Source organism: Asparagus officinalis, chromosome 7, assembly GCF_001876935.1.
Source record: "Asparagus officinalis chromosome 7, Aspof.V1, whole genome shotgun sequence".
Taxonomy (NCBI): Eukaryota; Viridiplantae; Streptophyta; class Magnoliopsida; order Asparagales; family Asparagaceae; genus Asparagus; species Asparagus officinalis.
In genome coordinates this window covers 101,999,481-102,018,898 of record NC_033800.1, presented here as the reverse complement: position 1 = coordinate 102,018,898, position 19,418 = coordinate 101,999,481, and positions in this window count along the sequence as shown.

Below are 19,418 nucleotides of genomic sequence, written 5' to 3'. Positions count from 1 at the left end.
AGGCTAGTGCATGTGTGTGGATTACTGGACGCTCAATAAGATAACAATTAAGAATCATTACCCACTACCACGAATCGATGATTTTATGGACCAGTTGAAGGGAGCAAGGTTCTTCACAAAGTTGGATCTTAAGTCTGGTTACTATCAGGTAAGGATTCAGGACAATGACACTTGGAAGACTGCATTCAAGACTAAGCAGGGCATGTTTGAATGGTTGGTGATGTCGTTCAGGTTGTGTAATGCTCCAGTGACCTTTATGAGGTTGATGAATGATTTATTGTTGCCTTTTATAGAGGATTTTGTGATAGTTTACCTAGATAACATCTTGGTGTCCAGCAGGACCTGGGAGGAGCATCTTGTTCATGTCGAGAAGGTGTTTGAAGTGCAACGGGACGGTCAGCTAAAACTTAACGAGAAGAAGTGTGAGTTTGGGAAGGACGAGTTAGTGTATCTCGGCTTCATTATGGGAAAGGGCTAGCGGAAGATAGATCCAAGCAAGGTTGAGGTTATCATGAGGTGGCCGACACCTAGGACGGTAACGGAGGTGCGAAGCTCCATGAGGGCTTGCCAATATTTGCACAAGTTTATCCGATATTTTTACATGGCCTTACTAAGGCGAAGGTTTAGTTCGAGTGGGGTAGGACGCATGAGGAGGCTTTTCAGTTACTGAAGAAGAAGATCTCGGAGGCATCAGTATTAGCATTACCTAATTTACAGAAGACCTTCGAGGTAGAGACTGATGCTTCTAGCTATGCTATGGACGTTGTGTTGATACAGGATGGGAAACAGGTGGAGTACCATTCTAAAATGCTTACGGGTGCTATTCAGAACTATTCTACTTACGATAAGGAGTTTTATGCACTCTACTAGGTAATCAAGCATTGGAAGATGTACATGTTAGGTAAAGAGGTGGTTGTGCACTCAGATCATAAGCCATTAGAGTTTTTACATGCCCAGACGAAGCTACAGCAAGCACGACATATGAAGTGGATGTCCTATTTGATGACGTTCAACATCGTCATTAGGTACAAGAAGGGGGCGACTAACAAGTTAGCCGTTATGCTATCTCGACCGCCAGTGGGAGCTTTGTTGGTGGCGACGCATATTCACCCATTGGTTTCTTTGGAGTATGTACAGATGTACACATCCAGCAGAGACTTCAACAATATGTTTGAACAAGTGAAGGCTAGTCGGAAGGGGGAGTATGAGCTCGGAGAAGATGGTTTGTTGTATCGTGGAACATCTCTTTGTATTCTGGAGGATGGCGATCGGTTACAGTGGATTAGAGAGGCATATACATCACATGTGCAAGGTCATTTTAGAATTCATAAGACGCTTCTCAATCTTTGACGCCATGTCTTTTGACCTAAGATGTTAGAGAATGTTACAAAGTAAGTTGGAGGGTGTAAGCTATGTTGCATATCGAAGCCTTTTAATAGAAAGAGGGGATTGTATCTACCGTTGCCAGTATCTTCTAGATCGTGGGAGAGTATCTCTACGTATTTCCTAGGAGGGTTGCCAACGACCAAGCACATGTATGATTACTTGTTTATTGTAGTGGACCGGTTCAGTAAGATGATGATCTTGATTTCTTGCAAGAAGACCGTGACGGGAGCGGGTGTAGTGCAGTTGTTCTTTGAGCATATGTGGAAGCACTTTAGTTTGCTGAGCTAGTTCCTCAGGTAATTTTGGGATTCTTTGTGGAGTTTTATGGACACTAAATTGAAGAAGAGCACAACCTTTCATCCACAAATAGACGGACAGGCAGAAGTAGTCAACCAGACTATGGTTCACATGTTGCGCGGGTATAATTCTAGGTATCCCAAGACTTGGATGAGAGCTTACCATATCTTCAGTTCGCTTTCAACAGGGCTATTCACGGATCTTCAGGAAAGTCACCATTTGAGAATTGTTACGGGTTCCTAACTCCAAATCTGTTCGATCTAGTATTCTCTAGTGAAGCTACGCCCGATGGCAAAGAAGGGAGAAAAAGACAGAAGGCTCAGTGATTTCTGGAGAAGATTGCACAGATTCACGCTGCCATTGAAGCACAATTGAAGAAGTTACAAGTGAAGTACAAGGCGAAATATGATCAACATCGAGTTCCTTATAATTTCGGCAAAGGTGACATTGTGTGGCTGAAGTTAGGTAAGGAGCGACTAAAGGGAGAAGGGAAAAAGTTAAAGCCTATATGATATGGTCCGTTTTGGATTATTGATCAGATCGGTGACAATACTTTCAAGATGGATTTGCCACCTTACTTAGGCATGTATTCGGTGATCAATGTTGATTACTTAAAGTTGTTCGAGCCTCCATTGCTGGACGATGAGAGTGACGACAAAGTAATCTTGCCGCATGTTGAAGACTTGTGGTTTGATAGAGAAGAGCCACTGAAAGAGGATTATATTTTGGAGCAGAAGGTGATTACGATTAGACGGGGGACAAAGGAGTTGTTTCTGGTTGGACATCAATGTCAGGTTTCGAGCAAGGCCAAGTGGTTCAACAAAGAAGGAGGAGCTCGAGAGTTTCCTCAACTAAAGTTCTAACTTGAACGGGACTTCAAGTTCCTAAAGGGAGGAGCCATGATACGGGTGTATCTTCTCTGCTTTGAGAACTTAGGAATCCTAATGAGAGATTGAGGATAGATGATTCTCATGGTAGCTTGAGAATAGAAGCATGGGCGGAATCATTGATACCAATGAAAACGGTGAAAATCAGGAAGCTGATGAAGCAGCTTTGGTCAGTCGACTGATGGGCTAGAATCAGTTGATCAATGAAGCACTATCGGTCGACTGATTAGTCATCATCAGTCGGTCGATAAACGGATACACTACAGGGTCAGAAAAACAAGTTCTGGGCATGTTCGCGTGGAAAACCGTTGCTTTCTTCATTAATGAGATAATTGTCATCTTTAGTTACAACTTTTCGAGTTACAAAAGATCCGGTCTTTTATAGATCCGGTTACAATTAAATCAAAGAAAATAAAGAAAAAATTACAACTCTCCTCTGTGAACAAATCACGAGCTCCTGTTTTGCGGTCGCTCGCTTTGGTGGGTTCTTTGCCTGCGCCGGGGTTAATCCGTGGACCACCGCGCGATCTAGATCCGGTCGGATCTACACGAGTATGCGGGTATTATTCCACGAAGGGAATAATAGCCGGGAGGGATTAATCCACTATAACAACTATTTTTTTTATGTTGATTGAAGGTATTTGCGTGAATACTATGTGTTATGAATTCGTATTGTGATACGTTATGTATATATATATATATTTATTATCTCACTTACTATGATAATTAAGCTCTCCTTTTTATATTATAAATATCAAAATGTGGATGGGATCGAGGTAAAACTCGTAACTGGAGAGTTGGGCATGCAGAGCCGAGCCGCAGCAGACTCCATAGTATTTGATCGACTTCATGGCACAGTAGGCAACAAGATATTACAACACTCGAGGAGCAAGAAGTGTATCCATTTCCGTCAGCAGTACCACTTTCAAGAGATTCACCACCGATTGTACTCATCATAGAAGTAAAGAGGCAATACCAATGAGTACACCACCACCACCACAATCAGCTGTTGATAGAACCGCAGAGCAGGAGGTTTAACTCTGAAAGAATAAGAAAGATATCAGACTATGAGAACACCAGAGTTACAAGGCACACCAATTCCAATTGCAATCTATAAGGGAAGGAGTATGTGAAAAAAAAAATTTGAACGTCAGCTTAGTACCAAGCAGAAGTTAGATGTATTCAATACTGATGACATCGCTGGAGGATAGCAACATCATCTAGATTTTTGACGGGGTAGCAATTATCACCTATTTGGGAGGATTTTAATCACTACTTCAACAAGCTGTTAGAGTTAGTCTAAGTGAAGCAGGGAAATATACCCGTAGTGAAGGAAGAAATCAGAATTAGAATACTAAATGACAGTAGCAAGAGAACTATTGTGAAACTCTAGGGAAACCTAGCAGCGGGAGAATGATTTTACCCCAGTAACAAGGACAACATAAGAAAGGAGCACGATATGATTCGAGAGCGCCAAAGCAGCGCAGAGTTCGGGGTACATATTACAATTATAACAAGATTGAACAGAGAGCAAAGGACTTGTCGCAGCACACCAGCAGGAAGTCATCATGATATAAGTCTCGGTTGACAGTCTCAGAGTCATAATTTCAGCCGACAGTGGGAAGATAGAGGCACTACTTGTTAATCTGAGGATTTAGGGGTCAGCAGGCCATATTTGTATTATCCAGAAGATTTGCATTATCCAGCAGAGTCTATTCAGTAGTACCGCGTGATCAGGGTACGAGCGGAGCTTTCTTTGTGATTTCCTTTTTCAGCCCGGATCTAGTTTGAGTTAGGAAATTGCGTATCTCTTATCTTACATACCTTCGTTGATAGGTTTCAGCTTGTAGCACATTCCTTAGATATTCCGTTGTCAGTCTCTACTCCTCTAGAGGGAGTGTCCCTCCCATCTGTGGGAGATGTGTCATCAAACTAGATGAGTTTGAGTTAGTCATCGAGTTGATCAAGTCGTTGATGTCAAACTTCAACATCCTTCTCGGTACGGATTGGCTATCTTCCTACCATATTAGTATTGACTACTTTGTGAAGACGGTCAAATTTGCGAGCGTCCGATGGGTCCGAGATGAATATAGCAACCTCTCAGGGCAACCGTTTTGCGGGGTTATTTCTGGCGTACATCGATGAGGTGATGCGACGGGATCTGAGTATTGATTCATTGGAGACTAGAGTTGTCTCAGAATATCAGGATGTCTTTCAGGACATACCTGGGTTACCTCCTGTGTGAGAGGTCGAGTGGTGTATTGAGTTGCAGCCGGGCACAGCCCCGATATCCCGCGCACCCTATCGTATGGCACCAGCTGAGATGAGGAAGCTTCAGACCCAGTTGGACAAGTTGTTAGCTCAGGGTTTTATTTGTAGGAGTTATTCTCCGTGGGGCATATCGATCCTCTTCATGAAGAAAAGGGACGATAATATGAGATTGTGCATTGATTATAGAGAGCCGAACAAGGTCACTATCTGGAATAGGTATTCATTACCTAGGATTGATGACTTGTTCGACTAGTTGCAGAGAGTGTAATATTTCTCGAAGCTTGATATTCGTTCTGGTTATCATAGTTGCTGGTTCGGGAGATGGATTTTCCCAAAACCGTTTTTCCTAATTCGATGTGAATCTTTAGAGTTTCTAGTCAGGCCATTCGGGTTGATTAATGCACCCGAAGTATTCATGAATGTGATGAACCATTTTTTTCCCTCCCTTCAGGGACCAGTTTGATAATTTTCTTTATCAATAGTATTCTCATTCATTCGAGATCGAAGATAGAACACGAACAGTATCTACGGTTAGCTTTGGGGACTCTACAGGAGCATCAGTTATATGTCAAGTTCAGCAAGTGCAAGTTTTAGCTTTCAGGAGTCAGATTTTTCGGCCACATCATCAGCAGAGAGGACATAGTAGTGGGTCCAGCTAAGGTTACAACAGTTCTTGATTTGGAACCGCTGAAGACGGCGACAGAGATTCGAAGTTTCTTGGGTTAGCCGGTTATTACAGGAAGTTCATCCTAGACTTCTTGAAGATTTCGGCACCACTTACATGCCTTATGAAGAAGGGTGAACAGATCATCTGGAACACAGAGTGCCAGAAGGCCTTTGATGCTTTAAAAGCTAAGCTGACTACAACACCAGTTTTGACTATTCCGAGCAGCGTCAGGACATTCGTGTCTACACAGAGGCATAGTTAGCAGGTTTGGGTGGCGTCTTAATGCGAACTCAGAGGGCAGTAGCGTATATCTCGTGATAGTTGTGTGTGAACGAGCGGAACTACCCCACTCATGATTTGGAGATAGCAACAGTGGCATTTGCACTGAATTCACGAGATATTACTTGTATGGAGTACAGTTAGAGTTATTCACCGACCACCAGAGTTAGAAATATCTTTTCTCCCAGAAGGAACTCGACCAGAGACAGCGACAGTGGATTGAGTTTATTGAGGAATATGGATTCACGATTCAGTACATCCAGGAACAACTAAGACGTACAAGGACTTAAAGAGACACTTTTATTGGAGTGATAGGCCTAGGAAGATTTTAGAGCATGTAGCTAAGTGTCTTACCTGTCAGCAAGTGAAGGTGGAACATCAGAGACCGGTAGGAACACTTCAGCCTTTACCCATTTTAAAGTGAAAATAGGCGGACATTTTATGGACGTTATTGTAGGGTTGCCGAAGTCGAAGAAAGAAAACGATTCTGTTTGGATGAAAATGGATAGACTAATGAAGTCAGCACATTTCATTCCAGTGATCAGATTTGAAGAGTTAGTTGTGCTGAGAGTATCATCTATGAAAGACGTTCAGCGATTCGGAAGGCGGTGAAAGCTTGAGCTGAGATGTATTGGACCGTTCCGGATTTTTGGAGTTTATTGGGGCAGTTTCATATGGACTAGACTTTTCAGCAGCGATGTCTAGTGTACACAAGTATTTCATGTTTTAATGTTCAAGAAACAATTACATGATGAAGAGCAGTAGTGAGTATTGAACGCATCAGAGATTTAGCTTCAGGATGTTTTGACTACGATTGAGATCCCAGTTTGTATACTTGCTAGAAAAGACAAGAAATTTAGAATCAATATATTTTTTTCCCTTGGTGAAAATTCAGTAGAACCAGAAAGGAGTTGAGGAGGTTTCTCGGGAGCGCGAGGAGGATATACATCGCGACTACCCACACCTGTTTGATCAAGTAAATTAAATTTTTGTATGACTTGTTTATGACTTATGGTTACCTGTATAGTGATGTTTATACTTAACACTAAAATGAGGGTATTAACACTTATCTCCTAAGTACTTGGAACATATGGTATATATATGAGGGGTTCATTGTTTGGATTTTTCGCCCGATGTACTTGTTCCATTTAGTTAGGGGTTAAGTGGGAGTATTTACATTTTAATGGTTGAGTGTAGACATCAAAGATGATTTTTGGGAGCGCGAAGATGTTATGCCGCGCTACTTCCTGCACCTAGTGAGGAAGTGGATTGATTTATGTGTGCGACTATTTGTGTGGTTATATTTTGATTTAACGCTAGAATGAGGATATTTTTGCTCAATTCTTAATCTTTTGGAACACATGGTATATATATGGGGGGGTTCCTTGTTTGGATTTTTTCGCCCGACGTACTAGTTCCATTTGATTAAGGGTTGAGTTAGATATAGTCATCCTAGATTGTTAAAGGTAAATATCATAATATGCTTGTCTAGAGTAATATTATTGGTTTGAGTATAATTTCTGAATTTCGAGGACGAAATTCTTTTAAGGGGGGAAGAATGTAAAACCCCGAAAATTTGAATATAGTGTGATAAATAATTATAAATATGTTATATGATGAAAATAATGTATTTTTATGTTTGAGTATGATAGGAATTGATTTGAGATCAATTCAATGTATATTTGTGAATATACGAGTGTAAATACACAAAACATGCACAAAGGCAAGAGTGAGAATCTGAGAATTTTGACCAGTTGAGAGTTTCTATGTTTTGCACACTGATTCATTTAGAATCTGGAAAAGTGTATAAGATCAAAGTTGTAGGTCTCTTCAAGAGCTTTCCAACGAATCTTAGATCACCTCATTCTGAGATCAGATGAGAAAGTTATAGCCTTTTTACCGAACCCCAGTCTGAGAATGACCCAGGAACCTGCGCAGTCGACCGCCGTGGTCGCTGCGGTCGACCGCGCAGCGAACCTGGTTCTGCCAGTTCTGTTTCGGGTCGGGTTTTGTTTATACCAAACCGATTGCTACCCTAAGTATATATACTCGTTTTGAAGCTCTCAGAACCCTCTATTGAACCCTAATAGCCTCAGCCCCCTTCTCTCTCTCCTCTCAAAACCCTAGCTCGGTTTGTGGCATTTTTGGGCGTTTCGAAGGATTTTCGGTGGAATTTCGCGAGATTCTTGGTGGATTCAGCGAGAGGAATCATTCTCCTACAGATCTAGGGCTTGGTTCTCATCAGAGGCGAGTAACATCTCGCCCAACTTCACCTCTTTTCGTTTTCATGCTTAAATTTGAGTTTTTCCGGTTTTATTGGGCCTAAATTCGTATTTTGTATAAGTAATAGATCTTTATGGTAACTTAAGTATTTCAGATTTGTTTAAAAACCCACCCACGAATTTGTCTTCATGAGATCTAGATCTGAAAATGATTTAATAAGAGTTAATCATGTTTTTCTGCTTTAATGACATCTAAATCATGTTTACTTTTGTTGGAAATCTAACTATTTGATTTTAAATGATTAAAACTTGTAGTTTTCTGTTCTATGACTTGGGATAAATGTTAGATTTATGTTAAGATGGAAATCGTCGAGTTTGTTTGGGTTTTGAAGCCGACAGAAACCCTAACTGGGCTTCTGTCAGCTTCGCGGTCGACCGTAGTGGACGCGGCGGTCGACCGCTCAGAGATAGTCTCAGCAGAATGTTTCTGCTGTTTGAGCGGTCGACCGACATGACCACAACGGTCGACCGCCGATCAATTTTGAGCATAGTGGTTTTGGCGCCGTGAGCGGTCGACCGGAGTGGCCTCTGCGGTCGACCGCCGCACAGTTTTGGCCACTGTTGTTTTATTGTATATTTTCGGTGTGTTCGAGCGTTCGCCTCACTTATCTGGCACTAGTTACAATGTTAGTGATTTTATCTGTACATGTGAGTTGACTTTTGACACAAGTACCGATCCGCACACCGAGGCATGTGTGACATGAGTCTATGTGTATCTTTTGTGTATGTAATATATCATCGACACTTACAGTCTAGTATAGTTTTGGCCAATTTTGTTTTGTTATATATTTTGGTGTGTTCGAGCGTTCGTCTCACTTATCTGGCACTAGTTACAATGTTAGTGATTTTATCTGTACATGTGAGTTGACTTTTGACACAAGTACCGATCCGCACACCGAGGCATGTGTGACATGAGTCTATGTGTATCTTTTGTGTATGTAATATATCATCGACACTTACAGTCTACATGTATTACTTTTTAGTCCTCGTGTTGGATGCTCATTCCATTCAGTCCTCGTGTTGGACATTCATTCTGCTTAGTCCTCGTGTTGGACATTCATTCTGCTTAGTCCTCGTGTTGGACATGCATTGTTATTTAATCCTCGTGCTGGATATGCATTACCATCCGGTCCATACGTTGGACAACGGTCACATCCGGTCCCTGCGTTGGACAACGGTCACATTCGGTCCATGCGTTGGACAACGGTTATATTCAGTCCACGAGTCAAGGTATATATATGAGGGTTTCCTTGTTTGGATTATTTCGCTCGACGTACCTATTCTCGTATTGTGAATTTCTAAATATTAAAACCCTCTTTTGTAAGATCAATGATTTAGGATCTATTATATATTATATGTATTTTTCATAAACAACGAGCCCTCTTCCCTTGGGGTTGGTTGTGATGTTGCTCGCTAGCGCTTTGACGCTCGTTGTCCCTCCCCCTTTCAGGTAACGAGCCAGGAGCCCGGAGAGTCGCAGGTTGATGGCGACACACTTTAGTGTTCAGCTGACTATTTTTAGATATGTTTTATTTTGGAGCTCCACTGTAAACTTTGTTTAGACATTTGAGGACTTTATTCTAGATGTAGTAAAGGCTGTGTGCCTTATTTCCTTTACGCACACTTGTTGCATCTAAGACTTGTTAAGAACTCCAGTTTATTCATTTCAGACATTGACTTTGTATTTCTGTAGTTTATTCATTTCAGACATTGACTTTGTATTTCTGTATGTTGGATGATGAAATATTATTTTGATCTCTATCATTTCATCAGTCATCTCTTGTATTATCTTTTACTTGCTTTTGTACCTACACCTGTCATTGACTCTACTAGAGTGATAGAATTGTGATGGTGAAACATGTTATTGCACGGTGTGGTGCATGGCAGGTTTGACATTCTTGGTTTCACCTTGGACTGCAGCCTTGTGTGAACCCAGGGGCGTCACATACAGATTCTGATATTGAAATCTGCATATGAAAGTTAGTGCACACACAATATAAATTGTTATCATCAAAACATTATCATGGAGAAATGATATTCAACATTACTTATATTTAAAATCAAAAAATTATAGGATAATTACCTACGTGATAAAATGTACTAGTTGTGCGACAGTTGATACGTAATAATAGAAATAATACAACTAATTATACAAATAATACGTAATTAATAATACAACGTATTACACGAAATAATACATAATAGTAACAATAATACAATGTATTATTTAAAATAGTACGTAATGGTATCGATAATACAACAAATTAATTCCATAAAGTTTCACCACATGAAATTAATTTATAAATATTAAAATCATTTAAATAAATATAAAAATTGGATTTTAAATCATAGAAAATTATAGAAAATCAAGAAAATACAAATACTCTTTTAAAATCATAATTAAATATTATAAAATACCAAAAATTTATTTTAACTAGTATTGAAAATTCACGGTTCTTACACAACTTGATCTTGTTGTTCTCCAAAAGATATTTGAATATACCGGGAACCTCGTATTTCTTAAAAGAATATTCTTTTGGGAATTTTGGTTCCGTGGTCTTTTGTTGTCTTTGAGGTCTCTATTGCCACTGAGACGGTGACTGCTGCGGTGCTTGCTGTTGTGCTTATAGTTGGAACGTTTGATTTGCGTCTACCGTAGTTACTGGCGTCTTCCTTCTACCACGAGGAACAAAGTTTTGCTTCGGAGGATGTGTCGTCGGTTGGCCTCTCTCTGCCTTCTTCCTTTTAAGGAATCGTTCGGCTTGTTCACCGTGCACCTTCAACTCTTTCCAAGTTTTGGATGGTGCCACTCCCATGGCTTCCAGCACATCTAAGATGCCACTCCCATAGCTTCCATCACATCTAAGAAGAGATTATTATGACAAGTCTGGAGGATGAACTCCTCTATGATCGGATCTCGATAATTGATTGCCTTATTTCGGAAGCGTTTGACGAAGTTATTAACCAACTCTCCATCTTTCTGCTTCTCATAAAAAAGCATTCTGATCAACACTTTAGTGTCATCAGTGAAGAAGTTGGTGACAAATAGTCTTTCTATGTCATTCTAGCTATTGACACTTACCAGCTTGAGATGACAGTACAAATCAAAGGCGGCCCTACGAAGTGTCCCAACAAATGATCGGACCATCAGAGGTTCATTGCCAGAGATCACGCCCAGGTGAGACTTGAAATAGATCAGGTGCTGAGTAGGTGAGCCTCTCCCATCGAATGGCGTGAAGTTTATTAGATTGAACCTCGTCGGATATGGAATTGAGTTCCACTCTCTCGGGTATGAACACGGGATGCTGATCTTCTTCTCTTCATGAGCGGACATCAAGGCATTGATTTTACTCTCGAGGTCCTTCATCTTCTTGTCTTCACCCGTATTTTTCTTTAGTGGTTGTTGAAGAGGTTGAGGAGGCTCAACTGGACCAACCCCAGTGTTATTGTTGTTGGGGAGTATCAGCATTGATATTTTCATCCACTTCTGAGTCGTTGTCTACTTCTTTAGTAGCGTTGCGACGACTGAATTCACCTTATTGATTTGATAAGACTTGAAGATGTTGGTCATCTAACTCCCTCATCCGTTGCACGGTCAACTCTATTTCGGCTTTAAATTCTTCTTTCTGATTGGCCCAGGCTTTTTGAAGTAGTTAAGACATTTGTTCGGTAGTGACCATGAATGCCTCTCAAGATCGTCCTGTGCTAGATAATGTATTGTCAAAAGCAATCACAGAGCAAGCGTCTAACGCTTCATCATCTGAGGATTATCCTCTATTCAGTCTCGGTCTGATAGTTCCTGACCGTAGCCAAGTGAGACGTTGGGATGCCCCTGGAAAAGGATCGGGACTGGAACGCTGTGTTGACTTTCCCTTATCGGTCATGTTAATCGTGACAACTGGGAGTTTGTCATCTTGACCGGTTGATCTTCTCCTGCAGAAGCATCTTGATTTAAATTTGGACACTTCGGTAGAGATTCTTTCGAATACTGAGACCCTCCGTGGAGCGGTCTTGGGTAGCTACACTCTAATAATACTATCCTGATAAGCCTCTCACAAGGACAGTGAGAGTCCATTTCTTGGGAATTTCTCTTCCGAGACTTGTTCATACCCTGGTCCGATAGTACAACTCATCAACATGATGATCAGAGCAACCTATCGTGTGTTGGCATGGCTTCCCAGGTGTGACATCGTCGTTTGACGGACACGCTTTCTTTTGGAAATGTGACACCTTATTAGCATCCTCAGGAGTCACATGTTTGGAACCACGCCTTCATGAGGGTAGAACCTTAATAGGCTCCTGATCTTTGACACGCACCCCCAAGCGGGTGGTTACAGGAATTAACTTGTTGGGAGGACGTGTATGACCCCTAGCCTGAAGAGTCACTCGTAATTTTTTCACCAGACCCAAGCGTTCTTTTATTAGGGATTTGCCTCGATCTTCATGTAGAGGACCAAGGTGATCCGCCATCATAATCTTGAATTTGAATAAATCCATACTGCCATAAGGCTTCAGGAGCGACCGGAGCAGGAACGGAGGCTAACGAAAGCTAAGAAACACCCACAGGGGCTTTGGTTGGCACGAGACAGTCAGTTTTATCTCAGCTAGGTGTGAGATAGTTTGTACTATCTCGGTTAGGTGTGAGACAATTCAGACTGTCTCGGCCTAGATGGGCTGATTCGGCAATTGTCCGAGTTAAATTCGGCATTGTCTTGGACTTCAGCATCCAGACTTGGTGCGATTTTGATAGTTCTTTGGCCACCTCTTCCTTCCGTAATTCTTGTAGTTTCTATACAAGAAATCGTGTGTGCGCAAGTAATGTGCGACGCTTCTGGATGCGCTCCTCGAGAGTTGAGCGAGTCCTTTTGACCCGGACCCACTTGTTAGTTGATGGTTTGGAGGAGGAGTCAATTGCTCATTATGGTGGCGGCTTAGTCGCTTGACGGCTCCTAAATTCCAGATCTGTGTGATAGCAGAGTTCGTCAACCTACTCCAAGTCCTTAGAGAACTAACGTGTAAGACATTAGCACTGCCTCTGACGAGCCCTCTTCGTCAAAACTGGTGCGCCTTCAGTGGACAACTCCTTGACAGAAGAGGAGTTGTTAGGAGTGTAATGGCCATGAATTTTTGATACTAGTTTAAATAATTTTTTGGTATTTTAAAATATTAAATTATTATTTTTAAAAGAGTGTTTATATTTTTCCTAATTTTCTAGAATTTTCTATAATTTAAAAATATGATTTTATATTTATTTAATAATTTTGCTAATAATAAATTAAATTGTTGTGGTGAAAACTTTTTAAATTAATATTGGTTATATATTATTGTTATTGCTATTATAAATATTGTTATTAATTATAATAATTATTCCCTAATTATTTCTAATTTTCCCTAATTATTTCTTAATTAATTATTAATTTAACCCTAACCCTAATTATATATATACCCTCTCTCTCTATCTTTATCTCTTATCTCTCTCTCATTTCTTTCACCCCCCCCCCCCTCTCTCTCGGTTTCTCCTGCTGCCTCGCCCTGCAGCCCCCTATAGCCGCCGTCGACGCCGCCTGTAGCCCTCTCCCTCATCTCCGCCTCTCATGTCTCACACACTCGCCACCGCTCATTCTCTCTCTCTCTCTCTCTTACTCTCTCTCATCTCTCTCTCTCGCCTCTCTCTCTCTCTTGTCCCGTCCTTGCCTGCCTGCTCCCTCACCGCCTTCTCCCTTTCTCCGCACAGCCTCATCGCCCATCCCACACCACACACCTCCTCATCCTTCCTTCGCGCCCTACAACACCGCCTCTCTTCTCCTCTCCCCATACCTTCAGCCCCCTGCAGCCGCCGACAACACGTCGGCAGCCCCTCCCTCATTCTCCGCCTCTCCTATCTTCGCCCGCATGTGTCAGACAGCCTGCCGATAACAGTCCCCCGCGGCGACACCCTCTCACAGACTCATCGCCCACCTCCACCGCCCAACTCTCGACCGCCCATCAATAGCCCCGTCAACCATTCCAGCAGTCCCACCTGACCTTCAGATTCGACCAGCTCACCTCTGACGTCTCCTCCCATCACTGACGTCTTCCCTCTCTCACCTAAACCACAGCTCACCGACGCCGTTCCTCTGTTCTCTTGAGCTCAGCCCCGAACTTTGCTAAGCCGTTGTTCTCCAGCTTCGACCGACGACCCACATCGCTTAGATCCAAGCCGTCATTGTCATCTCCTCTGCAGCAGCGAGCCGCGCCACTCAGATGTACTGCCAAACACCCTCAGTCTAAACCCACACCGCCATCGCCACCTCCAGTGCCTCCTACTCAATAGATCCGCTTGCCTCCCCTCCAAATTCAGTTTTGCTATGCTTCAGACCCATTGCTCCACATCCACAACAGTGTCGTCGCCTCGTCCACATGCCCTTGGCCTCGTAGGCAAGATCCCTATTCCCCGATTATTTATTCATTACAATTCTTAGATTTATCGTGAATTAAGTATGTGCAAAATCCCTTTTTTTGTAATTGTCATTCTTTACAATTTTACATCCATTATAAATTATATGCATATCTTTAGATCTGTTATGAATTATATGCATAGATTAGACGATGATATGTTATTATATGCGTAGGATTTATTTGATGAATGACTGTATGGAAATTTGTTACTTTAACACCTAGTTGTTATCTAATAGGAGAGACTGTACATGAAGACGACTCCTATTAAAAATATGATTTATAAGCGTGCTTCAAAGCATGACTATACTCATCTCGACATCGATATCCCGATGTGAGGAGTTCCGAGTCCCCTTGATATCAACATTCCGTTATGAGGTTTCCTTGACTATTACTATTATAGCATCGACTAGACGATACACTCTTGATCGGACATGTTATAGGTCACGGTTATTTTCATAGTTTTACAGAAGTCGTTCTACGGTAACTCCATGGTTAGTGCACAATATTTTATGCACAATCACTAAAATTAAACTGACAAACATGGGGTTTATAAAGGGGAATTGGACGGAGAATATAACATGTATATAAACGGGCACATACGCTTTTCTGATATCACAAGTTATATATATACATGGGCCAAAGGGCCAATACTTGACTTGAAGGCGTGGCCCCCGGACGGGTTTACGGGGACCCGATTATATATATAAAAATATTCTTCTCCAATTCAAATAACATGTAAAATAAGAATAATATGCTTGTGTTTCCTACGTAGGCTTTGTTGATATCTACAATTAAAATTTTCCTTTATTATCACCTTAGATGATTATGGATTCTTGTGAGATGTGGACTAGTAATATTTCTTTTTATATATAGATCAGGATTAATATAAAATTTTCTATAATTTGAGATATATGGTATATACATGAGGGCTTCTTTGTTTGGATTATTTCGCTCGATGTACTACATCTCATGTTGTAGATTTTTAAGTATTAATTCCATCTAGTTGTATGACATTGTTACTCGGATATTTATAGATTCTTCTGATTGTTATACTCTAGTGGTGAATTGCATCTAGCTTGTTAGTATTCTAGCTGCATGTTTCTACTCATTATTATTATTATTGCATTGGTCGTTCGATCGTTCTATTCTTTCTTTTGGGATCTTGTCGTATGCTACACACGCTGAAGTACTCCTGTTCTCTCGAGTTGTACATCAGATTTGGAGGATGGACAAGGAGCCAAAGTATTCTCAGTAGGAGTGCTTTGCAGACAGAGCAGAAGAAGAAGCGAAGCCTAGTCTTTTCTTTTATTAGTTAATGGTCCTAGTTTACTTTTGTAGCACTTTTCTTTTCCGCTTGATCGGTGTATTTTTATACTTTCTAGTATTTCAGTTGGATCATTTTATATCAGAACATGTTGACTCAAATATTATATCTAGAATGATATTTCATTTGTGATATGTATCTTTTTGTTCTGAGTTATTTATTATATTCTTGCTACTATGATCAGGGACTTGTGACTTGTTTTATATTGCTTTACGCTTAGCGTACTAGATTGAATAGAAGGTCTAGTATATTTCTCCTTAGTCTAATACATCGTGGGCTTGTTCACGTTTCGATTCCTCAGTATTTTGGGAAGCGGGGCGTGACAGGGTTTTTTGGTGGCCCATGCAGGTTGTGGTCCCGAGTTCCTACCAGTGAGAATATAATGGACAAATTAGATGCATATCATATTTTATCCGTAAGACTATATTTAAGCCATTATCCTATTATATGGATATATTATGTTTTAGTCTCTACCTTATCACTTTTTGACTCCTGAGCTTACCCCTGTTTCTTGTCTCATCACTTCCCGACTACACTCTCTTCTTATAACTTCTTTTTCCTTGTACCGGTTATTATTTTATGTGTTATTATTTTTATACTATGTTTTCTTTGATTTGACTTGTGTATCGTTTGATTGTATTAATTTTTATATTATTTATTATATTAATTTATGTATCACGTACAGTGTTATATTATATGTTTTTCATTAAAAATGTACAGGTAATATAGTCTAATGAAAATCACTACTTATATATTTTTTTAATTGTTCAAATCATGTTCATTAAGTGTTTCGCATTGTTCTAAACTTCACATATACATCACATAGTATATCTGATATTCAAATTATTTTCCTGTGTTTAATTATATTTTGCATATATACATTATATGTGTGCATTTTTTCTGTCATACCATCTATCATTTACTTATGTTCTAGATTATTATATAGTGTTCATATTTTTAGTAATATACATTAATAAGTTTATGATTTTGATATTCTATATATGCATTCTTATTCTCTATTTTTTCAACTCACAAATATTTTCAGTACATAGTTTTCTTATCAGTCAGTTTTGTCTTGTTTATGTTGTTTTAGTATGTTCATATTGGTTTCGTTATTTCTAAGAGCAATGTATTTCTATTTTTATATTCAGGTATTTATTCATATTGTTAGGTTTGGAGTTGAGTTACTAATTATATAGTTATTTTGTTACATTAGTTGTTATTCTTTTATAACTAATATAAAAGATAATTCTAAATAACATTTGTGGGTATGCATGGTATTTACTCATGGGTTGTTTATAGTGCATTTGCATAATTATTGTTTGTTTCCTTTGTTTTAGACATGTATATTACCACAAATGACAAAATAATACATGGGCAATATACATTGTATACGCATATTGTTTTTTAGTAATTATTTTACGGTGTTTTAAATTTTTATGTCCTTTTATTGTGTCATTGTTTGTTGTTCATTCTCTATTCATTATTTTGGTTTACTTGTGTTGTGTTTTACTTTTTTATTCTTTTGTACTTACTATTCTCTTTTTATTATAGTGTATTCACGTAGATTATTATATTTACGATGTATACTTTTTATTGATTTATAGTTTCATCATTTCTAGTATTAACTGTATCTAATTGTATTCTATTTCATGTATTATCATTGTTTATGTTTACATGTTCATCAATCATTCATGGTATATTTATTTATAATATATCGATATTTTTATTATATGAATTTATACCCATCTTATATTTTCATTTTTTATAAATCTATTTTATCTTACATAGTTCACGTTTTATGTACTATACATCTTTATTTATGTATTTTTATGCTGATTGTTTTTATGTGATTTTTTACTACTATACAATATATTGATATATGTGAATTGATTTATATACAGTAATTATTATTATTATTATTATTATTATATCTTTCTTATATTTATTATTTTACCTTATGAATATTACTAATATTCAGTAATATTTCTGATTACCATATTGTTTGTCGAATATATAATTATGTCCTTCCTATTATGTTTTGTATAATATGTTTATTTTGAATCGCTTGTTTGCTCTTATGTCCATTTTATCATGTAATATTTTTATGACTATTTCCATCATAATTTATCTTATTAGCATGATTAGTACTATAAGTATTCAGACCTTTATATGCTTATTATTATGTATGTGTTTTTATTTTTAACGATTATTATATATGATGATTTATTTGCTATATTTTATAAACATGTTTAATATTTGACTTAGTATTGTGTCTTGTATGATAATTATTTACTACCATATGCTCTCAAAAATTATTGATTATAACTATAACTATTTTATTAAATTTATCATTATATTCTATCTTTACTGTAGCCATTTTTTTGATTATTATATCTATATTTTCTTACGTGTATTCTGTTTTGACTGCTTAAAACATATGTTACTATAATACTATCTTTAAATCTTTTTAACATAATTGTAAATTTTTATTTTTCCGAATTTGTGTCTTATATGTCTTATTTGGTTGGATGTGATTTGCTGTTTGCATTCATGTATTTTATTTATAATTATACTTTTTGTATATCTTGAATATCTATTCTACTTACTGATTATATGATATTTCTATTGTGATTTGATTTTTTTTATTTTCATGTCTCTTTATGTTGTCTATTATGTTTTTCTAAACTATATGTATGTTTAATTATTTATAATTTTGTTTTGCTTATATACTCTTCAAATGTTTCTTTTGCTTTTGCTTGTATATGTTTTATTTGTTATTTGTATTGTATTTTTATATTTTTATGTTTATCATCTGCTTACGTATGAGTGATTTATATTTTGTTGAGGTCTTTTGTCTTTTATCTTCTTTATGTTCTTCTTTTAATTATTTATATTATTGAGTTGATATACTTTATCATATGTTCTAGTGATTCACAATTGTTTGAATTACGTATTTATATTTCATATTATATTTTTGTATGTTATATATTTGTTATATTTTACAAATTCTGTGTTATTGATTTCATTTTAACACTGTGATGTATTGTCTTATGATACTATATCAATTATATTATGTATATATATTATATTTTTCTATGATTGTATATTTATTGTTGACTTCTTTGCTATTATGTTATGTTTGACTGATACTTATATTTTGTCTATGCTTAGATGTTTGTGTTATTTTATAATTTGATATGTATCAACTATTTTATTTACAATATACATGCTCCTTTATGCTTGTGTAATCTCTTTCAAATATATGTTCACTCTCCTATGTTTTACTTACCTCATTCTTATTATTTATACTACATATCAGACTTTCTTATGGTCTTAATTTGCTTTATATGTTTGCATTGACTATTCACTTTTGATTATTATTATTATTACTCTGATATATATACATATATATATATATATATAATGTTCACTCTCCTATGTTTTACTTACCTCATTCTTATTATTTATACTACATATCAGACTTTCTTATGGTCTTAATTTGCTTTATATGTTTGCATTGACTATTCACTTTTGATTATTATTATTATTACTCTGATATATATACATATATATATATATATATA